Source organism: Diabrotica undecimpunctata, chromosome 6 (assembly GCF_040954645.1).
Source record: "Diabrotica undecimpunctata isolate CICGRU chromosome 6, icDiaUnde3, whole genome shotgun sequence".
Classification (NCBI taxonomy): Eukaryota; Metazoa; Arthropoda; class Insecta; order Coleoptera; family Chrysomelidae; genus Diabrotica; species Diabrotica undecimpunctata.
Window position 1 is genome coordinate 113910276 of NC_092808.1, and position 24893 is coordinate 113935168.

Here is a 24893-nt window from a genome sequence, read left to right on the forward strand (position 1 = left end):
AGCTAATTCCATCATAGGCATACGTCCTATGTCATCTGTGCTAACTTTATTTTAGTCTCCCTACTTTATGTTAATCAACTTTTCTAAACGTAGTGGGATACTATTTTTTGTCTGTTTCTAAAATTTATAAAAGAAGGTAAGAATTATAGTAAGGTTCATTTTATAGTCTGCAGAATTCTCTTGGGGTGAGTACTTTCATTGTAATCTATATTCTATAATTGTGACAGCATTTTCAATGTTCGTAACCTCACTTCTTTTAAAGCCACGTTTTCAATCCTTGTGCATGTAGGAATCTAACAAAATTTAACTAAGTTTAATAGTAATTCTATTTCATTTTATCCTTGCCTATTGCTATTTGTTTAATTGTAATTTTTGTAAAATAATTGGCAAGGAAATTAAACCCCGTTGATATGTTTCTAATACAGGCTGTTTAATATTCTAAATTATTGGCTTTATTGGAGAATTTATGTAAATAATATGGAATAACTGCAGCAGACTTACTCACATGCTTTGGAGCCGACAACAGGACCTGCCCACATAATCTGAAGGCAACACATATTTAGAAGCAAGCAGCCCATCGATGCCACAAGTATCGTTCAAATTTATTTAATGTAAAGAATTAGGCAGGGTTGTTTTTGCTATTTAAATATTATGTTTTATGTGTTAAATAAACATGATTAGTTAAATAATTGTTTTATTTGCTACCAGCTAAGAGTTCATTGTTTAATTCATAGTTTAAGACAAGATAAATTCACACTTGAGAGACTGAGCTAGGCAAAACATAGACGATAAGCTCCCATGGTTGATTGAGGTATTATTTTTATAATAGTATTTCAATTATCTTTGGTAGTCTTATCGTTACAAGTTATGAACCCGTCCTGTATATTATTAAACAATGGAGGCAGAAACTTTTTAATTGTTATTTTTTATTCACCAAAGTGGCCTCTATACGAATTACGAGTATTTACAGTTCCTCATGAGTCACCCTGTATATAGCAGGTCTGCCGAAGTTCCAAGGGCTTGTGTAATAATTAATGTAAGATTTACAATATGCCAATTATCTACTGTATGATCGATCTAGAACTGACGGTGTCCAAAAAAAAACAATTAACTAGTCACAGTGAGTAAACAATATCTAGTATTTCGTAATAGATCATAGTTCACGAGCACCCAGATCGCTACTGGTCTTCTACCTAACAATTAATGAGAATTTACTTCGTAACGTATGGTCCTAAAGTTTTGGGAAAAATTTCAAAAGCATAATAACTCTGACCACAATATTCTTATATTTTTATTAAATTATTCAACAATTTAACTTAACTATCCTTGTTATAAATCAAAATTCAAATGACAGACACGGGACCATTATTTTCGATTTGCCTAATAATTCCCCGGGGGGGTTTAAATGGGGTAGTGATGCGCATTATAGGGTGTTGCTTCCAGTTAACACCTCTAACCTCTCCTACTCAATTCCTATCCTCACCTCCTAGAAGTGTGATCCGTATCACACGGGTAAACCCCGGTAAACCTGAGCAACCCTACTGGAGACTGGGTAACCAACCCCAGTGGAAGGTGGGGTCAGGGCTGACGAGGAAGGGAGAAATGGTCCTCCGAAAAGGGGGTTGGGCAGTGGGTTAACACCCCCCTCCCGTAAAAAAATTTTACGTTACGGAAAATTCACAACAATCTGCCGGACGGTCTATTTGTCGACGACTTGGCAAACGAAATAAGGCTAATGATATTGGATTATTCACTTGGAACGTTCGTACGCTTTATAGCACAGGGAAGCTAAGATGTCTCTTAAAAACGCTAAATGAATATTCAGCAGACATTATAGCACTCCAAGAAATTAGATGGACAGGTAGCGGCAGCCTGGAGAAAAAGGACTACGCTCTATACTACAGCGGACATGAAAGCAATCACACTTTTGGCGCAGGCTTTATACTAAACAAACACGTAAAATCAACAGTCATAGCTTTCGACCCAATAAGCCCAAGAATATGTAGATTGCGAATAAGGGGCAGGTTCTTTAACTACAGTATTATCAACGTCCATGCTCCAACTGAAGATAAAGAAGACGAGCAGAAAGATCTATTTTATGAGGAAGTGGAAAGCACTTATAGGAAATGCCAGAACAATGACATAAAAATTATTATTGGCGATCTTAATGCTAAAGTTGGGCAAGAGACAACCTACAGACCCATTATTGGTGAACATATTCTCCATACGGTCAGTAACCAAAATGGTTTACGGCTGGTTGAACTCGCAACATCGTTAGGAATGGTGGTAGTAAGTAGGTACGTGCTTTCCCCACAAAAACATCCATAAAGCTACATGGCAGTCACCAGACGGCCAGACCAAATATCAAATCGACCACGTACTTATAGATAGTCGACATTTCTCCGATGTACTGGACGTAAGAGCATGTAGAGGTGCTAATATAGACTCCGACCACTACCTTATAAAAGCAAAACTTAGAGCACGGATATCTAACGCAAAAAAAGGTCACAGCACAAAATCCACAAAATATAATATTGAGGTGCTAAAATCTGAAACTGCTAGAGCTAATTACATGACAATATTAAACGAAGCGTTACCAACAATCGAAGAAAATCTAAGTATAGAAGAACATTGGACTAAATGTAAAGAAGCTATGCACACAGCGGCTGAAACTGTATTAAAACCTATCAAGACCAAAAAACACGAAGATTGGTTCGATGAAGAGTGCAGACATATCAACCAACAATAAAACGAAGCATATAAGAGACTCCAGCAGCGCAGAACGAGATTAACTCTGGAAGATTATGAAAATCTTAGAAGAGAAGAAAAGAGAATGTTTAGAAGAAAAAAGAAAGAACAATACGAACACGCTCTAAACGAAATTGTTAACCACCATAATGGAAAAGACTCACGAAAATTCTACCAACAGATAAACAGCTCCAGAAAAGGATTCAAACCAAGAATAATAGCCTGTAAAGATAGGGACGGTTCTATAATTAGTAACAAAGAACAGATACTAAACAGATGGGCGGACCATTTTGAAGAACTGCTTAGCGGCAACCACGAAGATGGCAAAATTGAGGATCCCATGTTTCAAATGAATGAAGATGATCGGCAACCACCCCCCACCGAAGAAGAAATTAGAGAAGCCATCGCAACACTGAAAAATAATAAAGCTCCCGGTTCGGATAATCTCCCTGCCGAACTTTTCAAAAATGGCGGCGACCCCCTCATGAAACACATGCATAAACTGATAACTGCAATCTGGCAACAGAAAGAAACACCCACAGACTGGAAGTTAGGTGTACTGTGTCCTATACACAAAAAGGGAGACATGATGGTGTGTGATAATTATAGAGGCATCACTCTACTCAATATGGCATATAAAGTGTTGTCCAACGTATTGTACAAAAGACTCCTCCCCTACGCCGAACAAATAGTGGGAGGATATCAGTGCGGTTTCCGTCCTAATAAATCAACAACGGACCAGATATTTACAGTGAGGCAGATCCTTGAAAAAACCCTAGAGTTCGGCGTCGACACCCACCACATATTTGTTGACTTCAAAGCCGCATACGACTCCGTTAATAGAAATAAACTTCTACTTGCTATGGTAGAATTTCGCATTCCATTTGATCTTGTCCGGTTAACTGAACTTACACTCACAGGTGCAGAGAGCATGGTAAAAATCCAAAACGATCTCTCAAGACCCTTCCATTGCAAAAATGGACTAAGACAGGGTGATGGACTATCTTGTCTCTTATTTAACCTGGCATTAGAAAAAATAATTCGAGAGTCGCAGATTACTACGAATGGTACTATCTTTAACAAATCAGTACAAATTGTCGGATACGCAGATGACATAGACATCATAGGTAGGTCCACAGAATCTCTGACTGAAGCATTTCGGTCGTTAAGAGCATCTGCACACAGAATGGGACTAAATATAAATGTTCAAAAGACCAAATATATGTGTTGCACTAGGTCAAGCAACCCGACACCTACACGAATAATAATTGATGACCTAGAACTGGAAGGTGTTGACACCTTCATATACTTAGGGTCGCTGCTAACCAAAGATAACAACGTCAGTGAAGAAATAAAAAGAAGAATAGTGCTCGCCAATAAGTGTTACTATGGCTTAAGAAGACAGATGGCCTCATAAGACCAGTGCTAACATATGGTTCAGAAACTTGGACACTAACACAGAATGACCAAGAATTGCTCAAACGTTTTGAGCGAAAAATACTAAGACGAATATATGGAGGCATAAAAGAACAAGGTTTGTGGCGCAGGTGTTACAATTTTGAGTTGTATAGAAGATTTGGAGAACCTGACGTTGTAAAATTCATTAAGGTAGCACGCCTCAGATGGATAGGTCATGTAATCAGACGAGAGGAAGATGCCATAGTCAGAAAAGTTTTTGACCGAAGAGGGCCGATCGGATAACGAAGAAGAGGAAGACCGAGACTTAGGTACCAAGACAACCTAGAAAATGATTTGAAGTCTATCGGAATTAGAGCATGGAGAAGAGTTGCCAGAGACAGGGGCGAATGGAGGATTGTTCTGAAGAAGGCTTTGGCTCATAAAGAGCTGTAACGCCACTGATGATGATGATAATAATTCCCCTGACACGTTGCATCATCCTTTGGACAACCTAGGCGTCAATTTCTCTAATTTTTTTATATATGCGGCGTCTTAACTGTTCCTGATTTTGTGCTTCCCATCCGTTATTATAGACTTTCCGACTTAATATTGCCCAGAACTCTTCAATTGGACGAGCCTGAGGTAGGTTGGGGGGATTGTCTGCTTTCGGTACAAAGGTAATGTTGTTTGTTTCGTACCAGTCCCTTGTGATCCTCGCGTAATGACATGAAGCAAGATCTGGCCAAAAGACTATTTGATCATTTGCATGATGTGTGTTCACAAACTGAAGCAATTTAGAGAGACATCTTTGAATATAAATATTTGCGTTTAAGGCTTCGCCTCGAACAACACCAATGTAGGGCTGTGGGATAAAGCCAGCCTCAGAAATTGCACACCATACCAAAATTTTGTCCTCAAATTTTTTCTTACTTTTGAATTTTATTTCATCAGGTACATTTTCGTAATCGTCCGTGTAAAACCCATCGTTACCCTTCATCTCAGAGTTGTACAAAGTAAAATATTTTTCATCGTCCATCACGATCAACTTGTTGACGAAATGCACTCGTCTTAACGCGCGGCAACATCTCGGAATTCTCTCTAATTGATCCTCTGTGTATTTTGGAGCTTTCCTTCTTTTCCGGTAGATAATATTGTTACTCGATAGGGTCCTGTATACTGTAGTCTTTCCAACATGAAATCTTTTGGCCAGTTTTCGCTGTGAAACCCCAATTTTGTTCTTAGCTGCTTCAATCAGTCTTGCCTCTCTTAAATGGTTCAAAATCCGCGGTCGGCCACTTTTACGCAAGTTAACACATGGTATCCCTTCTTTACATTCTCTGATTGTGCGATAAATTGTCGATTTGCTTATGTTTTGATCTCGATAAATATTAACAATATCTCGTTTCGACATTCGCCCAACCATATTATAAACACCTCGACGAATATCAATTTTATAAGACATTTCGCAGAGCACAAACCAAAATATTCTGCTTTGTTTATTAAATGTCAATAACTGATGACATTTCAGTTCCATGGCCTTCTTTGTTAAATGCATTTTGCTTCTCAATCAGACCAGGTGAAATTTTTCCCAAAACTTTAGGACTATACGTTAAGTCAACACCAGCATCGCTAGATCAATATAAATCCAATCTAAGTCCAAACCAAAACATCATAATCAACCCGTCGATTATAACGATTAAAGCAGATGGCCAAACCGAAGAATATAATACATCCACTTCCACAATAATTTACCAATATCTCATTCAACCAACTTTTTAGAGCAGCACTAAACAGAAAACTAGTAATCATAATGATCAACAGCCTTCTAAATAAAATTAAGAATAAAAGTCATAGGTTCATGTCTTCAAACACTTATTTGTTATACTTTGATTTATTTTTTATGTCAATTTGTTCACATGTACATAAAAAATTGCTTATAAAAGGATTAGTTATAAAACCATTTTTTATTGAAACGGTTGTTAAATTAGTTAAAAGTTGAATATAAACAATATGTTTATCTCGACCGCCATAGCTGCGTAGGCGCCCATTTCAACTGCACTTCCCAGAAATGCAATATTTGATCGAACATGTAACCCTCGGTCAAAATTGTTTTCCAAGTCTCGTGCCACTTAGTACCAAGCAATAGCAAAATCCTTTCTATTAGCTTCCAATTTAATATCGTCCTAATTAACAAAATTGAACTAATATGCATTTTTAAGAATCAAGGACGATTACAAGTATGTACTTTAGTTTTACAGAAAATCCGCATACACTGGTATAAATAATTCAAGCCACAATCGCGTGAACGGTCCATCTTACATGTTTTTCTGAAATAGAGTTTTTGTATTTAAAATGGATGCAATAAAAGCTTTTAGATGTGTTGAACTTGTTTTAATTTTAAAATTACCATCAACTGAAGTAGGCTGGTATTCATTAATTTTTGATATGTAAGTTGATAAGCAATGACAGAACAATTGACAACATTAATTAATAATATTATAAAACACAATAAAATACCGGAAGAATGGAAAACGAGCGAACTAATTGTACTGTGCAAAAAGGAGATAAAAAACAGCCAGAAAACTACAGAGGTATAAACTTGTTAAATAGGTACTACGCTAAAACTTACAACTCAAATTTTACAAGTGCTAATAAACCAGAGGATAAGTTTAGCAGATGAACAACAGGGTTTTCGTAGTGGAAGATCGTGCACAGATGCAATATGCGTTATAAAGCAAATTACTGAGAAATCACTAGAGTATAATAGACCAGCATTTCTGTGTCTGATTGACCTAAAGAAAGCATTTGACAGAGTAAGACTCAAAGATGTAATTTATGTTCTGTATAATAGAGAAGTTCCCCTAAATATTGTTCTGAAGCTATTTTCTTGTGGCATTTTAAATTAATTTATATTTAAATGGGAATAAGCCACAATTAAAGGTTAAAATACGTTTATTTACGTTTCAATTTCCACTTCGGAAATCGTTCTCAAAATACAAACATTAGTAAATTAAACAAATTTTGTTTTTTGTTACTTAGTGAAAAATTCTTCTAATAATTTAATTTTATCTGACCCATCTATATTGACAATTCAGACATACCTTATACATTTTAAAGTAGACGACTTTAAAATGATATTTCCAATATTGTTGAGTTGCGTTCCTGGGACGACTTTACTTATAAGATAGTTCATTCGATTACATGAAATCAATTTAACTTGAGAATATCCGTCAGAAAAGATCATAACATGTAATTCGTCTTTAAAAAGACAAATACATGCCATGATGACAGTAAAATTCTCCTGTTAGTGATTGCATAGTAGAAAAACCAGGAAAAAAACCTCATAATACTATCCCGACATGGTAAGTATTTGATCGTGCATTTAGTTTACCTTCAATAAACACCAAATTCCGATTTTATATGTTTGTTATTTAAAAAACATAAATGATGTATTCTCTATATGTTACTGACTTACCAATACTGGTATTTTTCTTTTAATAACTTCCTCTTTCAATATGGGTAACCAGATCCTACTACATTCTGCCGAGGAATTCGCGACACAATTGGTCTCATTTAGCATAATTAGAGCCGCTTCTTTGATTTTTCTCTTTTTACGAGGAAAATAACAATACCATACATAAAAGGATTATCGGAAAAGCTTAAAAGGATAGGAAATAAATTCAACATTTCAACAACATTCAAAACAACAAACACGTTGAGATCTATTTTGTCCAAAACCAAACCTAACAATGAACAAGAAAGGACAAAGAATTGCATTTATAAAATACCTTGTGAATGCGATCAGTTTTATTTAGGTGAAACATCAAGACCATTAAATGTTAGAATAAGTGAACATCAATCCTATATTAAAAATAGAGAATTTGATAGATCTCAAATCTGTAAACACGCATGGGATAATGAACATAGGGTTCAATAGAATGATTCAAATATAGTCCTAAAAGAAACGGATGGTAAAAAGAGAAAAATCAAAGAAGCGGCTCTAATTATGCTAAATGAGACCAATTGTGTCGCGAATTCCTCGGCAGAATGTAGTAGGATCTGGTTACCCATATTGAAAGAGGAAGTTATTAAAAGAAAAATATCAGTATTGGTAAGTCAGTAACATATAGAGAATACATCATTTATGTTTTTTAAATAACAAACATATAAAATCGGAATTTGGTGTTTATTGAAGGTAAACTAAATGCACGATCAAATACTTACCATATCGGGATAGTATTATGAGGTTTTTTTCCTGGTTTTTCCCTCATAATTTACTATGGAATCACTAACAGGAGAATTTTACTGTCATCATGGCATGTATTTGTCTTTTTAAAGACGAATTACATGTTATGATCTTTTCTGACGGATATTCACAAGTTAAAGTTGATTTCATGTAATCGAATGAACTATCTTATAAGTAAAGTCGTCCCAGGAACGCAACTCAACAATATTGGCAATATCATTTTAAAGTCGTCTACTTTAAAATGTATAAGGTATGTCTGAATTGTCAATATAGATGAGTCAGATAAAATTAAATTATTAGAAGAATTTTTCACTAAGTAACAAAAAACAAAATTTGTTTAATTTACTAATGTTTGTATTTTGAGAACGATTTCCGAAGTGGAAATTGAAACGTCAATAAACGCATTTTAACCTTTAATTGTAGCTTATTCCCATTTAAATATAAATTAATTCCCCTAAATATTATAAAAACTATAAACATCTACCAAAACAACAAAATTGAAGTCAGAATAACCTATAGGAATAGGCAGCGGAATAAGATAAGGAGATTCATTGAGCCCCATGCTCCTTAATTTGATCGTGGATGAAATCATCAAATACGTTAACAAAGGAAGAAGATACAGAATGAAAAACAAAGAAATAAAAATACTATGTTACGCAGACGACGCAATATTGATAGCCCAAGATGAAGATAGTCTGCAAAGACTGGTCCACAGATTTTACATAAGAGCAAAAGAATTTAATATGGCAATATAATCTCATAAGACTAAAACAATAGTAGTCAGCAAAAAACCAACCAGATGTAAAATAGAAATTGATGGCATCAGTATTAAACAAGTAATGGAAATAAAATACCTGGGAATTACACTGTCTAGCTATGGAGACCTGGACAAAGAAGTGAGAGATCAAGGTAGAAAAAGTGAATAGACTGGCAGGATGCCTTAATAACACTATATGGCGAAAACACTGAGATGAATTCAAGAATATATAAAGCTAGTGTAAGATCAATAATGACATGCCTCAGAAACAAGACCCGACACAGCTACAACGCAGACATTAGAAGAAAATGTAATGTACATTGTATAAATGAATGGACACAAAATAGAAAAAAAGAATGGAATAACCACATAAGCAGAATGGAGAAGACTCGTGTCGTTAAAATAGCAAGAGATAAGTCACCAATCGGCAGAAGAAGTAACCTTCCATAGAGGTATTAATCCGTCAATGAACAAGAAGAATTGCTTATAAAAAGGAAGAAGAAGAAGTAGATAAGAGGCATATATACATTGAGTATTAAAGAACCCCTTTATTCACGGATTTAAAGTTGGTTTAATAGGTTGATCATAATTTATTGGTTGCAATTGAAGTACAACAAAACTAACATGAACAACAGACTAAAGGTTTATAACGTTATACGTTTGTTATTTCTCTTCAAATAATTATTTTGTTTCAATTTCTTTTGATTTTATTCATTTAGTAACTTTCCCTTTTATTCTACTACATATTTTGATTCTAAAAATAGTTGCCGCTCAACTTTTCTATCAACTAAATATGCTATTTAATCTTTATTTTTCAATTTTAATCTTTCAATCATTCTATTTTCCTTATTTAGACCCCATATCTACTCCAGTCTATTATATGCCATAGACATATTTAAAATGTCTGTGATCTCAAGTCGTTATAAACTTTATTTGTAAGTTGACAACTTCTTTCTGTCATGTCATTTTTCGCTTCAGAGCAAAGAACTAGAAAGGGGAACTTGTTTTTATAATAATTTTTGTTTAAATATTGTTCTGAAGCCATTTTCTTGTGGCATCTTAATGAAATTTACTATTTTTGTTGGGAATAAGCCACAATAATTCTACTTTAAAATTAAGTGTATTTGAAATCGTTCTGCAAATCATCATCATCATCTTGCTCATCAATAGTTGCTGCTCGCTCAACTTTTCTATCAACTAAATATGCTATTTAATCTTTATTTTTCAATTTTAATCTTTCACTTATTCTATTTTCCTCATTTAAACCCCATATCTACTCCAGTCTATTATATTCCATAGACATATTTAAAATGTTTGTGATGTCAAGTCGTTACAAACTTTATTTGTAAGTTGACAACTTCTTTCTGTCATGTCATTTTTCGCTTCAGAGCGAAGAACTAGACAGGGGAACTTGTTTTTATAATAATTTTTGTTTAAGTATTGTTCTGAAGCTATTTTCTTGTGGCATCTTAATGAAATTTACTATTTTTGTTGGGAATAAGCCACAATAATTCTACTTTAAAATTAAGTGTATTTGAAATCGTTCTGCAAATCATCATCATCATCTTTGGCTCGACAATCCTCTGTGGAGCTTGGCCTGCTCTAAGATTAGTCACCATTCTGTTCGGTTTCTGGCAACGTGTTGCCATCTTCTGATCTTTATTAACCCTAAGTCGACCACAACTCCATCTAACTACCTAATTCGCGGTCGGCCTCTGTTTCTTGTTCCTATCTTCTTCTTCTGGTTCCTATCCGTTTCGGATGTTGGAAATCATATTGGCAATCATGACCTTGCTCGCTGCGGCTCGAAACAGCTCCGTTGAGGTTTTCTTAAACCATGTTCTTAAATTCCGCAGCCATGATATTCTCCTTCTACCGGGTCCTCGCTTACCTTTGACTTTACCTTGCAATATAGACTGCAGCAGGGAGTAACGGTGCTGATTTCTCATAACGTGTCCCAGATATTGCAATTTTATGCGTTTGATCGTAAACACAATCTCTGGTTCCTTCTTCATTTTTTCTAGAACTTCGTTGTTCGTGATCCTTGCTGTCCATGAGATTCTCAGCATTCTTCTATAAAGCCACATCTCAATAGGTGTTTCTTGTTCCTATAGGTGTTTCTATTGTTAGCTTTTTAGCAATCATGTTGTCAGGCATTCGTATTATGTGTCCGGCCCATCTAATTCTCTGTGTTTTAATGAACGTTACGACATCTGGTTTATTAAAGAGTTGGTATAATTCGAAATTAAATCTTTTGCGCCACTGCCCTTGATAATTTATAGCTCCAAATATTTTGCGGAGTACCTTACGCTCGAATATTTTCAGAAGTCTTTCATCCTTCTGCGTTAGAGTCCATGTTTCCGCCCCGTATGCGAGGACCTGCTTCAGCAGTGTTTTGTACATAATAATTTTAGTTTTTCTTTGGATATTTCTTGTGAAATTGTGTTTGGAGTCCATAGTATGCCCTATTTGTAAGATTTATTCGTCTTTTAATTTCTTAGCTTGTTTTATTGGTAGTAGTCACTAGCGAGCCGAGGTATGCGAAGCTGTCAACACGTTCAAAGATATGACTTCCAAATGCTATTTCCGGTTCTTTATTTGCTATAGGATCTTTAGTAACCAACATGCACTTGGTGCACTTGGTTTTGTCTTCGTTGATGACTAGACCGACCTGTTTCGTCGCCGTTTCCAATTCTAGGAAATATTGCTCAACATCTCGCTTGCTACGCCCTATTATGTCAATATCATCAGCGTTTGCTAAGATTTGTATCGATCGATTGTAAATAGTAGCGCCGTCTCTAATTCATGTATCACAGACTGCCTTTTCCAAGGCAATGTTAAATAGAAGGCAAGCCAGATCCAGATGAGTCGATCCTTTATCGCAAAGGGTCGAATTTTCTCGAGAAGAATTTTCTCCCTGTATCCTAACGCTGGCTTTTAAGTTAGGCATTGTCGTTCTCGTTGATCGGATCAGTTTTTCTGGTATACCTAACTCACGCATTGAGTCGACAAATAGGTGATGAGTTTCAATGTTAAATTCCAATGTTTTCTCGAGAATCTGTCTTATTGAATGAATCTGGTCAATTGTTGATTTTTCTGGAGTAAATCTGGCCTGATATTTTTCAATGTGCCTGATATGCCAATTGTGTAAACTTGTAGTCTTTCATAAAGAATATTTGCTAGTATTTTGTAACAGTTGTTAACAGAGTTATACCGTTGTAGTTGCCACACTGGAGCTGATCTCCTTTTTTATGTAATGGGCATATCACGCCTTGAGACCATTCGCAGGGCATGGTCTCTTTTTGCCAGACAAGAAGTAAAAGTGTATGCAGTGCTTGTAGCAGAGCGTCGCATCCATTCTTGTAGATCTCAATATACATTTGATCAGTTCCTGGTGCTATATCATTTTTAAGTTTTTTAATGGCTTGGGAAAACTCTTCAGTTAATGGTGATCTTTCATTTGGGTTGAGTAGACTCCAATTATTTTGATCTGCTACGATCTGTACGTCGAAAAATTCTACCTATCGGTTAAAGATTAAGGCCATATTACTTAGGATATTTCCTTCTCCGTCCTTACAGCTCCCTATTCTTGGCTTAAACTCGCCGATGTTGGTTTGATTGTTACTGCCAATCCTTCATTTATCTCTGTCCCCATATCTTCATTTTATCGCTTTTATAGTGTTCAAAGAAGTTGGTAATTGGAATCCACTTTTTGCGAATAACCTTCTCAAGTCGGGTGAGGTACAAAATGAACTTAAGCTAAAATTATCTTTGCAAACCATCCTAGTAATCACATCTTTCATAGAATTTTCTCTTTCAAAGTAGAAATCAATAGTTTTCGACGTTGCTTTGGGGGCATTGGAAGCTATTATAATGGTGCTGGTACTTGAAGAAGAGACGTTGTGTATCTTTTTCAGATTTCCTTTTAAGCCTGTTGTTGAGCGGTTGCTAATCAACAATTTTTTTTTGAGCATAAAGAGCATCTTGCACTTCGCCCCTCATCCAGTTTTGTGAAAAATCCCAGAATTTTTTTTTATCATCTTCAAGAGATATTTTAATTAATATTGGAGTAACTTGAGCAGCATTAAATCTGAAAAGAAAAAAAAATGTCTGTGAAATAAGTTGTTGGTATAACTCGTCCAGATAAAGAAACAAACTGTAAATGGCAACAGGTATCTGAACGTGAGCGTGAATGAGAAAACAAGAACGCCTGATAAATGTGTGAGCCTTCGTCTTAGTTGGAGCGAAAAAGCATGTCCACCGGCAGCCCTTTATAGACTGTTTATTTATCTGGACGAGTTATATTTGTTGAATGTTTTGATTGAAAAAAAAATAAAAATTAAGGGGTTACATAGGTCGTGAGTCGCGAAAAAAAAACTAAAAATTAAGGGGTTGCATAGGTCGTGAGACCAAAGCAGAGAAATCAAAGTCCGAATTGAAACTGCAAGGCAAGCATTTGTGAAAATGAAGACAATCCTTACCAACAGAGACCTTCAGTTGCATCTCAGATTGAGGGCTCTAAGATGTTACATATTTTCTATCTTATTATACGGAATGGAAGCGTTTGAAATGTGGTGTTACAGAAGAATATTAAAAATTCAGTGGGTTCAAAGGATTACCAATGCTAAGGTACTACGACGTCTAAATAAGGAGTTAGAAATTATGAACAGCATAAAAAGAAGAAAACTAGAATATTTGGGTCACATAACCAGAGGAGAAAAAAAAATCGGTTGCCTGTAAAGTCGGTTTTACGGGCGAAGATTTTACGTGACAACGTCTTTTTCTCGGTAGAATATTTATTGATATGAATATTATTAAATTGCACAATAGGAACAAGGAATTGAATGAAAATAAGAATTGCACAAATTTTAACTATAGAAATATATTTTGTTTACTAAAACATTGTACATGTAAACTTAAACTTAACTAATTTCTATTTGAGTGATTTTGTTGAGGATAGGACGATGATAGGAGAAATATGAAATGAAAGGAAGTGTTTCTGCTGTAATGTGTCTTGAACGCCAAGAACGCTCGAGAAAGATAGAGACACAAGCACAGAAGCACGCACCGATTCAACGCGCCTAATTCTCTAGTGCTGCGCGCGCAGCAGACCGATCATGTTTGAGTGGAAGAGAGACGCAAGGCATTCGCCGGTCCGGCGGGCCTCTCTCTCGTTCGGTGACTCACTGTAACAGACGTGAGCGGGCGTTACACTTTTTCATGAATGACTCCGAGCCACAACCTAATTTAAGACGTTGTCACGTCAAAAATATGAGCTGCTGAGTGCTGAGAATTATTATGCAAGGAAGGATCCAAAGAAGAAGAAGCATAGGAAGAAGACGCATCTCCTGGCTGAAGAACCTTGTGGAGAATGGTTTAACTGTAGTTCACTACAACTTTTCAGAGCAGCAGCCAACAAAGTGACCATAGTCGTTATGATATCCAACCTCCGATAGGAGATGGAACTTTAAGAAGAAGATAGGTCGTGAGGGTATAAAAAAACGACTTTTTAAAAAACTATATCTCAAAAACTAAAAACTATTTTTATTTGTAATTAAGATATATAAAAGCCTAGTACTTGAAGTACTCTGAAAAAAGAATTTTAGCCAAAAATATTCATTTTTGTTAATTTCACAGTAATTTTTCGCCAACAGCCTTTTTCTTGCGGTGGACGTGATATCTACGTCTAGCTTCATCTGAAATCAAAAAATTAAAAATTTTCTTGTAGTTTGTACCTCTGGCTAGTGAATAAACGAAGCAATTATTAAAGAAAAAACGAAATTTGAAGAAAAATAAGGGATGAAATATCAAGACAAATATAGTTATCAAACAATAAGACAAAATAATAAAGTTTTAAAATATAAACAACAATTAAAAAAGTAATGTTTCTACAAAATATTATAATCCCAAGATACTAATACAAAACTTGCTCATTTCTTTATTAAACACATAAATTTGACACATTTTTATTAATAAAAATATTCATCTTATGTAATTTGAATTTTCGTAATCTCACTAATTTTAAGACTTTATTAACGCTTAAACATTATCTTATAATCTATATTATTTTGTAATATCCTGTATATTTTCTATTAAAAAAATAATATGAGAATTTTCTAGGGTTTCTGTATCATTTTTCAAGTACTTGTTACAACTAAACAAAACTAACAAAGTTAAATGATTACCTGCGATCAAGACGGTGATTTTTCCACCTGGCTGCCGCAATCGCGTCGCCAAACGGAGTGGCGGAACCTGTCAGCCTTTGGGGCCGCGGCCCACGCTCCGTTTGTTTCTAACCTCCACTTCATATCGAAGAAGGCGCTGCTTCACGCTGCAGAACGGTCAGAACAGTGAAAGTGGCAGCCAGTCCATTCGCGAACCACGCGATTCATCAAGTAGGCCCGTGCCGGTACAGGAATAAGTGAAAGGGGTGCTTTTCGATCGCTCGTTGCGTATTTTCGGGCGCTAATAATTGATTGCGCTTGTTCTGAGTTAATGCGCTCAAAACGTTTTACTGCTAAGAGCGCCTAAACGTGCATGTGTGTGATTTTTGAATATTTGGTGGATACTTTTTTGTGCAAGGTGATTCACGGAATTTTGACAATAATAGTGTAATGTAAGTCAATAAATAGAAATACGTTACTTACCGTTTTTCACAATTGATGTAAAATATAAATAACACTTCTTGCAACAACCAAAGAATCTGTAACAGCTTTCAATTAAGCTAGATCTTAAAATAACGCTTTCAAATTATTACCGAAACACATATTGACAGTTGTAATTTAATACAAAATGATTCTAAAACTATTTCCTTATAACATTTTTATAATACTTGCTATATTTTTTGAAAATTAACCAAATTTATGATGTAAACATATTTTATATTTGACGTTTCGTTTTAAAACTCAGAAATCGTTCTCAAAATGCAAATTAAACAATGATTATTTTATATTGTGTTTATATGAAAAACTACCACACTCATACTTACTGACAATTTAGACATGTACTTAATACATAGTTTAAAGTGAAAGAATTAAAAATTGTTTTGTCAGTATGTTTTAGATGCATTCTCGGGAGGATTTTATTAGAGAATAATTGATTAGATTACATAAAGTCAACTTTAACAAAACAGAAATATCTTTCCTTAATCACGACACTTCTGCAGCAACTTTGTTTTGTCAGAAAAAGAGTAATAGTCTAAAAGATTGGTCTTTAAAAAGACTAGCAGACCATATTAGGACAGTAAAATTCTAGAGACAATAATTTCATTATAAATAATTATAAAGCTAATAACTAAAACGGTATAAAACTAAAATTAGGAAAACAGCTCACGATACTATCCCGATAGTCTAAAATTTTGGTCTTGAATTTTGTTTACTCTCACTATTGACATAAATTCCAAATCTTCGAAATATAAAGGATAAACTATAAATAATATAGGTATCCCCGATTTGTTGACAACTTAGAAATGTTGATACTTATTTCCTTTTTAGAAGCTAATTATAATAAAATGAGAGTTCTTTAATTTTTCTCCTTTTACGTTCTTTCCTCTCATATTTCTTCTTCCATTTCAGTAATTTTTACAAGATTTATTTTCATTTCTTTTAGTGCATTTCCTAGTTTTCCAGCTGCTAATATACTTCTGATATTCCAAGTGCAGACTCTTAAATTAGATTTTCTTATCTCATGGTTTTCGTCACCAGGTTTTAGCATGTTTCTCCTCTCCTGCCAAATCTTGGACTTTGATTTCCATTAGGGGTAACAGTTGAAGTATTGATGTCATGGTATTTTTCTTGCAGAGTCAGTGTGGCATACTTTCAGACATTTTAAATTTTAATACATTTGAAAGATATCTGTCCATTCAGATATAAATATTGGTGAAGTAAATTATTGCTAATTGCATTTGGACGGTCTTCTTTATTTTTCAATAATATCCTTATTAAAAACTAAGTAACATAAAAATCAGTACCTACACCCATTAGGTATAAAGTATTGTATTTTGATAAAATTTGGTACACAGGTTTATCTTGGCAAAAACAATAAATTATTAGAATTTTAGCCATAACAGTTAAGGTTTTGTTTTTTATTGACTTTTTTTTCTAAATTTGCTAACCAATAAAAATTTTAACTTTGAAGTGTAGTACCGATCAAAATTTGGCGGTTTTGCGGCTCCTTTTTTTTCGCAAATTTTCAACAACTGACCGAATTTTATAGGAAGCGAATAGTTGGATTAAGAGAAGCCGCTCTTTCTTTTTGGGAATTTGCAAATAGGGTGCACATAAGTTAAGACACTGTGTTAAGATGTTACCGGGCATGATTGCAAGGAGGCCGATCATGAAGATAGATGGCTACAGAACGACGCCGAAGAATAACAGAGCGTCAAGATCGTCTCTAAGAGACCGCTTCTCCACTACAAGGTTTGTTTGCAAATCAATAATTTGTAGAACATGAAAGACCAACTGAAATACGAATATTTATCATCGAATTTGCAGTTTTGCTATTGTTTCATTTCGGCTACACTGAGTACTACCTGTACCCCTGAACATTAACATAATAATCTTGAATGGCGCAAAGAACTATTGGCTTGGAGCCACGAATGGAATGGGGTCGTCTTTAGTGATGAATCTTGTTTCTGTTTAGGGATACATGATGGCTGAGTCAGGGTCAGAAGATTATGTAGTGAAAGACGAAATCCACAGTTTCTTGTCAAACGTCACGCACACCGCACTGTTAGATATATGGTCTGTGATACCATTGCTTGGTTTAAGACTGCTAATCTTCGTTAGAGGGAACATGACAACTCAACGATACGTGGAATAAATTTTGGAATCTTATCTCATACGAGAGACATTATCATACATTACGAGAGTTAACATAGTAACATAGACTTTTTTAATAAACAGAGTCAATATTTTGCCATGGCCCCCGAATTCTCCAGATTTATACCCAATTGAACACATGCGGCACATAATGGGTGAAAGACTTCTTAATTTGATCACCCTCCTCATGGTAATTTCTCCTTACTTTTTCTTTTTTTTTTTGTTTTCTCTAGGAATTTGGCCAGAATAACGCTCTTTTAAAGGTATATGGCACATTACCTGTCCATTTGATGTAAAACAGTTTCCCCAGCATTAATTTCAGTGGTTATTAGTTTTTTGGGACTACAAAACTGGTTATCAGGATCTCTAAAAGTTTCTGGTTTGGGTAAGCCACAAATTTTCCTATTATTTCAGCTGCTAGACTGAATATGTTTCTCTTTGGTGTTATTTTAAAATCACGTGTTTACTTTATTTACATGGACCAAGTCATAAAGGGCGTCAACAAAGAAAGAGGATACAGACTACAGACTCTGTTAGGTTACAATACTGGTAGACCAAGATAAAGATAACTTTCAAAGACTAGTTCACAGATTTTACATACGAGTAAAAGGATTTAATATGACGATTTTAACTCAGATAACTAAAACAATAGTACCCAAAACCAATAAGATCTCACCTGGAAATTGCTGGAGTTTGCATTGAACAACGGAGATCATGAAAATAAAGTACTTAGAGATTACACTGTCAAGGTATGGAGATAATAAAAAAGAAGTAACAGATCAAGGTGCGAATAGATTAGCAGGATGCCTTAATAACAGAAACAGTAGAAATGAGAATACTGAGAAGAATTACAGAAAACACGCTGAGAGACCGAATAAGAAGTGAATACATCAGAACAAAATGTAATGTGTAGAGTATAAACGAGTGGACACTAAATAGAAAAAAAAAAGAATGAAACAATCAAGTCAGTAGAATGTCGGACAAAAAATTAGTTAAAATATTAAGGGACAAATCACCAAGTCGTAGAGGATGTGTCAGCCGATCGCGCAAGAGTTGGAGTGAAATCTTATATAAAGGACGAAGCAGAGGACGAAGAAGTGTTTACATTAGGCGACCAATACGCTTACAGGACTTGAGACAAAGAATTCTTGATGAATGTGAACTAATATGTGGAGAAAAGTCCTGAAAAGAGTAAATAAATTCGTGAGTCACTGTTTTCAGGACTTTGCTCCATATGTTAGTTCACATTCATCAATAATTCTTTGTCTCAAATCCTGCAACCATATTGGTCGGTTATTCATTGTCAGAAGGTAAACCGGAAAGTATTTTGAACATTTGAAGTGATTTTTTAAACTATTATTCTCAGTGGTCTTATTAAATAAATTTACCTATTCTTTAAAAAAATTTTTATATCAAATTTAATATGTGTGTATTAGAAATAAGAAGTTGTTTTAAAATCTGGAAAAATATATAGGTTGTCTCAAACCGGAGGTAATTTAATAACAAAAATATGACTTCAGATGCGATGTGTGTCATTGTACTTGCATGCAAAGTTTCATACACATAATCTTTTTCTTTTGAAAGATATTTACTTTATACTTGTCTTTCAGTACTTTAATGCCAACTCTATATGATTAATTCCCTACAAATACGTTGATTGAGTCTATAATTAGGTTGATATGATTTCGGAGGCTTTATTTTCATAATTTATTCTACGTTGATTCATATTAAATGTGTTAATAACTTTTCGAGGTTTTTTTTATTCTTTGTGAGTCAAAATATTGCGAGAACAAAGAATATTTATTTTTAGACGCGTTTTTCTACTCCAATTGGAATTTCATGGTAATACAAAATCATGTGTTAGCGATGTTTCTCTGTCAAAAACGTTATTGTTTAATATGTAATATATGTATTAGCAAGACATATTTCCAGTTTCTTTGGTAATAAATCTGTAAATAAATAATTTTATTGAATTGCTAAGAAGCAGCATTCTGATGTAGTTTTAGGAATCAGGATTTTATCTTTCCGGGAGATACGAAGATGTTTATTATTACATGGTTGTAGCACTACACATATGTGTATATATATAGGGTGTTTACAAATTATTTAAATTTAACATTAAGATTTAAGTTTGTGATGAGTTGTCTCGTTATTAAGATACAGGTGGTTCAAAGTTTAAAAGTGAAATGGATTTTTTATTATAAATCTAAAACGATATTCAAATTTGGTATAATAAGAAGTAATATTTTAACGTCAAATTAATTATAAAAAATCTAACCACTAGCTCGCTTCTTCTTCTTCTTCTTTTGGCATCATAACCCTGGATGGGTCTTTGCCTGTCTTTGCACGTCATCCAACTATCTCGTTCTGGGCCTTCCTTTTTTCCACCTTCCTACCGGCTTTCACTGTAACATCTTCTTTGTCGTTTTCGTGTCTTCTTGTCGCTGAACGTGTCCCAGCCATGGCAGTCTTTGACTTTTCACAAATATTACAATGTCACACCCTTTATTCAGTTTATTAACCTCATCGTTTCTCCTGATTCTCCATGTGCCGTCTTCCTCTTGCATCGGGCCATATACTTTTCTCAGTATCTTTCTCTTGAATGTCCTGAGTTGGGTTTTCTCTTTTTTCGTCATTACCCAGGTTTTACAACCATAGGTTACTACGAGTCTTATCAAAGTTCTGTAGATAGTCTCATTTTGGTTCTTTTGTCTAATAATTTCGATGTCATCAATCTTTTATTAGCATAGTATGTATGATTTCCACTGGAAATACGTGCATTCATTTCACAACTTACGGAATTCTTCTGATTGATTTCTGTGTCCAGATATGTGAAGGCATCCACACGTTCAATAGTATAGTTGTCTATTGCTATATTATTTTCATTCTCTGGTGTTCTTTTGATAGTAATATACTTAGTTTTTGTTTCGTTTATTTTTAGCCCTCTTTTTTGTGCTTCAGAATGAATTTCCTTGAACGTTTCCATTAGTCGTGTCTTGCTTCTACTAATAATGCCGACATCGTCTGCATATGCAGTAATTTGTACTGTTTTGGTGTTTATATGGCCGGTTACATTGGTTTTTCTGATGGCTGCTTCAAGAACTAGATTGAACAGCATGATTGAAAGTGCGTCTCCCTGTCTCACCCCCATATTGGTGTCAAACAGGGGAGACAGTTCTCCATCTACTCTAACAGCGGCTTTTGAACCCTACAACGTCATTTTTATGAGGCTGATATATAGTTTTGGTATACCTAGATTTTAGAGGTCTTCCAGCATTTTGTCTCTTTTTACACTATCAAAAGCTTGTTTAAAGTCTATATACATATTATATAGTTATATATCGTATTCATAAGCTTTCTCTTGTATTGTTCTAAGTATGAATATGTTGTATGTAATGATTCTATTTGGTCTGAATCGATTTTGATAATCACCAATTATATGTTCGGAGTATTCTGATAATCTAGTGTCGATAATGCCAGAAAGGATTTTGTATATCACATTTAGCAATGTAATTAATATGTTATTCTGGCATTTTCTATTATTTCTTTTTTTCTTCTTCCATATTTCAACAATTCTACCGAAACTCCGCCCGTTCCTGGCATTTTACTGTTTTTTAGTTTCTTTATTATTTGAACTACTTCTTCATAACTCGGATTTTAAATGTGCTGCTCCGTCCTAAAATATTCTCGTGTTGATCATTTCCATTGTCTGCATTTAGGTTTTCGCAAAGTATTTTTTTCATCTCATTATAATTTTTTGTTTTTCTGTTAGTAGTTCTCAGTCCTTGTCTTTGCATATTGTCAATTTTTGGTTTAAATGACTGTATGCTTTCTTTTATTCTTTTATAGAATTTTCTGCTCTCATGTCTGTTGTTATGTTCTAGGATTTCTTGTACTTGTTTTTTCAAAGCCTCTCTTTTTTTTCTTCTGCATATTCTAGTTGCTTGTCTTCTCTTTTCGTTATAAATTTCTCAGCAATTTCTTGCGTTTCTTCGAAGTTGGTTAAGCCTCGCTTGCTTTTTTTTTCTCTACTGCAGTTCTGCATTTATCATTATACCTCCAATAGCTCGCTAGCATACCTTAATATCAACATACAGATAAGTATTATTCTATTCAGAAATCGTTCACAAAACACGAAACATTAAAAAATTTTGTTTTTTGTTACTTAGTAAAAACTTCTTGTAATAAATTTGCGATATATCAAATTTACCATTAATAATTGTTCATTCATCAGGTTTAATTTTAGATAAAAATAGATGTCAATGGGCTTGTTGTTGAAATGTTAAATTTATTTCCAATCGTTTTAAGTATTTCCGATAATCTTTTTATCTATGGTATTAAGTTATTCTCTTTGTAGTATTTCTTGTAAATGTAGGATCGCGTTCTAAGTTGTTGTGTTTCATTTGGTATATTCATAAATATTCCTTATATAAAAATGACAAGGGATAATCATTTTTTGATGTTTTGATTTGATTTGTAATTTAGATATCTGTTGGTGTGTGTTTGTTTTCTATAAACCTGACTTTCATATCCAGTACCATTCTTTGAGATTAAAACATTAAAACATTAAAACAAGGCAAAGTAGTGTGTTATTATATATTTTTTTATATAAAGAATTCCATAAACAATATATTGGTCTAGCAATGGACTTTTCATCGTCCCCATTATTATCGAATATATTTATCAACAATTTCGAAAGATATTATTTCTAAACAAAATTTAAAACCCACAGTACGGTGGAGATATGTAGATGATATTTTCTCAATCTGGTCTTATGAATCAAAATTCTTGGACACATTCCTAAATAATATAAACGATAAAGAAGAGACAATAACATAGAAAAGAAATGAGACCTCTACTTGCAAAACAACCAATCTCCACTTTTTGGACAATGTGACCTGAATACGTAACTGGATTACTTGTAAAAAGACGCATCTAGCTATGCATACATTTTGTAACATAGACACCTTTATACTGCAATTCCTAGAGTTAAACCCTGTTCGCAGACGTCGCCCAAAAACTGGAGTCAATCGTAATAAGACGACTACATGCAAGTGTTACATAAAAGATCCAGATGACAAGTTACCCATTTGCCAAAAGACGTTCACTAATGCCTTGAGGATCACAAGGGGCCGACTCCGAACTATAATGAACAATTTTAGATGGGAAAGTAATCTTCCATGTGAGAAAAGGGGAGGAGACAAACGAACGCATTTATATAAAGAGAAACTGAGGAGCGTGGTCGAATTTGTTAAAAGTATAAAATGCGTGGTGATCTGAGTATTAATAAACTTTGGAAAATTTACAATGCTCAAGCCAAACTAGAGACACAAGTAAAAAAAATGATATTTTCGAATGATTTTTAATAGAAAACATTTCATTTAAGGCGCCACAGACGGACATGTGTTCCACTCACTGAAACAATCTCAAAGGAAACGACACCATCGGTGGAACAATCCCTCATGGCCGCTTAAAGAATTCACAAGCTTTTTTTGTATTATTGAAGGATTCTAAGCCTGGATTATTGACACTATCCTTCGACTTGCAAAAAAACCTTCTGCTGACTAAAGTCCAAGGATCAAGCAGCGTACTACAGCAGACAGCTATATGTACATAACTTACAATCGCAGTGGGACATTCTAAAGCCCCATTAACGAAGGAAAATTGTTTTAGCTATATATGGTCAGAGGATGAGTATGGCAAGAGCTCTAATCAAGTGGCTTCGGCAATGTATCACGGGCTGTCTAATACTGATTTAAAAGATATCAGTGTTGTAAGATTAATGTGTGACGGATGTGGAGGCCAGAATAAGAACCAAATAATTTTATCCATGGCAAGTCGCTGGCTGATACAAGCCCCAAAAAAACATAAAATATATTGAAATAGTGTATCCGTCCCGTTCGTGTATTCTTGCCGTCGGACAGTGTGTTTGGGACGATCGAGAAAAATCTTAAAAAATACAAGTTATTCCGACACCTGAGGACTATTTTAAAATAATATTTGAAAGTACAATTTTGCAGCTCCCCAATATGGATTTTAAGTTTTACGATTGGAAAACCGAAGCATTGTCTATATTCAAAGCACTGCAGAGTTGGCACTTTCAGACATCGAAAATAAAAAGAATTTGTTTGGCAAGATCAAGAAAACAAAATAACGTCGTATTGGTTAAAGCTATATAAAGTATTTAAAAAAAATGAAGATCGACCACTAACATCAATCCAAATGAAATAGGAGTCGGGAACTTGGCCAATATTAGCAAAGAGAAATTGAAGCACGTAAGGAAGCTACTGGAAAGTCACTACGGCGAAGAATAGAAAAATGATCCGAATCTGGCTTATTTCAAAAACTTTCTACATTACGAAAATGTTCCAAGCGTCCCTGAAAAAGACGACGTTAACCACTCGATAATGACAACGACGAAGAAGTCTTAAGAGTATAGAATTTTTGTATTAATCTTCTTCTTCAAGTGCCCTGTCCGTTGCGAACGTTGGCCATCAATGTGAGCCCGAACCACTTCCGCAAATTTTGGAGCCACGAGTGTCTTCTCCTGCCTGGCCCTCGCTTACTGTCTACGTTCCCCTGGACAATAAATTACAGTAGACGGTACATATCGTGTCTCAATATGTGGCCTAGATATTCAAGCTTTCTTTGTTTGATTGTGCTCACGATTTCTTTCTCCTTTCCGATTGTTTGGAGTACCTCTATGTTGGTGACATGTTTGGTCCAGGATATACGAAGAATGCGTCGGTACACCCACATTTCGAATGCTTCTAGTTTTCTCGTGAGCGTTTCTGTCAGCGTCCAGGCCTCCATACCATATAGTAAGATCGGAAAAATGTAGCATTTAACTAGACGTAGTTTTAGGGGAAGAGACGAATCTTTGCTTATGAGGAGCTTTTTCATATTGTTAAATGCTGCTCTAGCT

The 24893-nt window shown here is 34.7% G+C and overlaps 1 protein-coding gene across 1 annotated transcript in view; it reads left to right on the forward strand.

The window, feature by feature from the left end:
* Positions 1 to 15444: 15444 nt before the first annotated feature.
* form3 (FH2 domain-containing protein formin 3) overlaps positions 15445 to 24893 on the forward strand; it is a 507951-nt gene continuing 498502 nt past the window's right edge. The window contains exon 1 of the mRNA XM_072535173.1: positions 15445 to 15765. The gene's annotated coding sequence lies outside the window, so the exon portion shown is untranslated. The remainder of the gene's footprint in view (positions 15766 to 24893) is intronic.